This window comes from Colletotrichum lupini, chromosome 6 (assembly GCF_023278565.1).
Source record: "Colletotrichum lupini chromosome 6, complete sequence".
In the NCBI taxonomy this organism is placed as follows: Eukaryota; Fungi; Ascomycota; class Sordariomycetes; order Glomerellales; family Glomerellaceae; genus Colletotrichum; species Colletotrichum lupini.
The window spans coordinates 5,457,501-5,460,000 of record NC_064679.1 but is presented as its reverse complement, the minus strand read 5'-3'; the positions used below and the strand labels follow the sequence as shown (position 1 = coordinate 5,460,000).

Genomic DNA, 2,500 nt, shown 5'->3' with positions numbered 1-2,500 from the left:
ATCGCATTTCGCTGCGTTCTTCATCGATGCCAGAACCAAGAGATCCGTTGTTAAAAGTTTTAATTATTTGCTTGTGCCACTCAGAAGAGACGTCGTGTAAATAGAGTTTGGTTTCCTCCGGCGGGCGCCCCGTCCCCGTGGTGGGGGCCGGCGCCGGGAGGGGAGGCCCGCGAGAGGCTTCCCCTGCCCGCCGAAGCAACGGTTAGGTACGTTCACAAAGGGTTATAGAGCGGTAACTCAGTAATGATCCCTCCGCTGGTTCACCAACGGAGACCTTGTTACGACTTTTACTTCCTCTAAATGACCGAGTTTGGATAACTTTCCGGCCCTGAGTGGCGGTTGCCCGCCTCTCTGGGCCAGTCCGAAAGCCTCACTGAGCCATTCAATCGGTAGTAGCGACGGGCGGTGTGTACAAAGGGCAGGGACGTAATCAACGCAAGCTGATGACTTGCGCTTACTAGGGATTCCTCGTTGAAGAGCAATAATTGCAATGCTCTATCCCCAGCACGACGGAGTTTAACAAGATTACCCGGGCCTTCCGGCCAAGGGAGAACTCGCTGGCTCCGTCAGTGTAACGCGCGTGCGGCCCAGAACATCTAAGGGCATCACAGACCTGTTATTGCCTCAAACTTCCATCGGCTTGAGCCGATAGTCCCTCTAAGAAGCCGGCGTACTGCCAAAGCAATACGGGCTATTTAGCAGGTTAAGGTCTCGTTCGTTATCGCAATTAAGCAGACAAATCACTCCACCAACTAAGAACGGCCATGCACCACCACCCACAAAATCAAGAAAGAGCTCTCAATCTGTCAATCCTCATTGTGTCTGGACCTGGTGAGTTTCCCCGTGTTGAGTCAAATTAAGCCGCAGGCTCCACCCCTGGTGGTGCCCTTCCGTCAATTTCTTTAAGTTTCAGCCTTGCGACCATACTCCCCTGGAGCCCAAGCACTTTGATTTCTCGTAAGGTGCCGAACGAGTCAAAAAATAACATCGTCCGATCCCTAGTCGGCATAGTTTATGGTTAAGACTACGACGGTATCTGATCGTCTTCGATCCCCTAACTTTCGTTCCTGATAAATGAAAACATCCTTGGCAAATGCTTTCGCAGTAGTTAGTCTTCAATAAATCCAAGAATTTCACCTCTGACAATTGAATACTGATGCCCCCGACTGTCCCTATTAATCATTACGGCGGTCCTAGAAACCAACAAAATAGAACCACACGTCCTATTCTATTATTCCATGCTAATGTATTCGAGCAAAGGCCTGCCTGGAGCACTCTAATTTTTTCAAAGTAAAAGTCCTGTTTCCCCGGCACACCCAGTGAAGGGCATGCGGTTCCACAGAGGGAAAGGCCCGGCCGGACCAGTGCACGCGGTGAGGCGGACCGGCCAGCCAGGCCCAAGGTTCTACTACGAGCTTTTTAACCACAACAACTTTAATATACGCTATTGGAGCTGGAATTACCGCGGCTGCTGGCACCAGACTTGCCCTCCAATTGTTCCTCGTTAAGGGATTTAAATTGTACTCATTCCAATTACAAGACCCAAAAGAGCCCTGTATCAGTATTTATCGTCACTACCTCCCCGTGTCGGGATTGGGTAATTTGCGCGCCTGCTGCCTTCCTTGGATGTAGTAGCCGTTTCTCAGGCTCCTTCTCCGGGGTCGAGCCCTAACCCTCCGTTACCCGTTGTAACCATGCTAGAACACTACTCTAGCATCGAAAGTTGATAGGGAAGAAATTTGAATGAACCATCGCCGGCGCAAGGCCATGCGATTCGAGAGGTTATTATGAATCGCCAGTGAGCCCCGAAGGGCATTGGTTTTTAATCTAATAAACACACCTCTTCCGAAGTCGAGGTTTTTAGCATGTATTAGCTCTAGAATTACCACGGTTATCCATGTAGTAAGGTACTATCAAATAAACGATAACTTATATAATGAGCCATTCGCAGTTTCACAGTAAAATTATTTAAACTTAGACATGCATGGCTTAATCTTTGAGACAAGCATATGACTACTGGCAGAATCAACCAGGTAACTATCGTGAGCCCGTCAGGGCCATCGGCGCCGCGAGCGGCGGCCGAAGAGATTGTGTTACAGGTCGAGCGGGCCACCGTCCCTGGGGACGGCGCTCGCACCGCGGAGGCGGCCTGTCGGCTGGGCCGACTGGCCCCCGTGGCTTCCGGCTTCCCACCCCTCGTTCCCCAGAGCCCCGTTCGCCGCGCCAGGCGTGGCTAGGGGGCCCCGAGAGGAGAGACTGGCCCCGCCGCTTCAGCTATTCAGCGTCCGCGGCGGGCGTCTTTCTCCCGATGCTCAGTAAAAGGCTAGCCAGCGGCCATCCGTCTACAGAGCCCATCCTTGGGGACTGGGGCGCCGAAGCGCGCCAATCCCGCCGGGGAACACAGGTCTGGCGGTCCGCCGGAGCGGCCGTCGCGCCTGTGGGCGATCGCAGCTATGAGCCGCCGCCGGCCGAGACGTAATTGCCTGCAGGGCCGGTTGGG

At 53.2% G+C, this 2,500-nt stretch overlaps 2 non-coding genes across 2 annotated transcripts in view, besides 2 other annotated features; both read right to left on the bottom strand.

Annotated features, from left to right (window-relative positions):
* CLUP02_19007 overlaps nt 1-61 on the bottom strand; it is a 158-nt gene extending 97 nt beyond the window's left edge. Inside the window, exon 1 of the ribosomal RNA XR_007414304.1 lies at nt 1-61. This exon is cut by the window's left edge and continues 97 nt beyond it. This is a non-coding gene — a ribosomal RNA (5.8S ribosomal RNA).
* Nucleotides 62-241: a sequence feature (internal transcribed spacer 1, ITS1; ITS1).
* CLUP02_19006 lies at nt 242-2,036 on the bottom strand. Its single transcript, XR_007414303.1, has one exon. It is a non-coding gene; the product is annotated as an 18S ribosomal RNA (ribosomal RNA).
* Nucleotides 2,037-2,500: part of a sequence feature (28S-18S ribosomal RNA intergenic spacer; IGS) that runs on past the window's edge.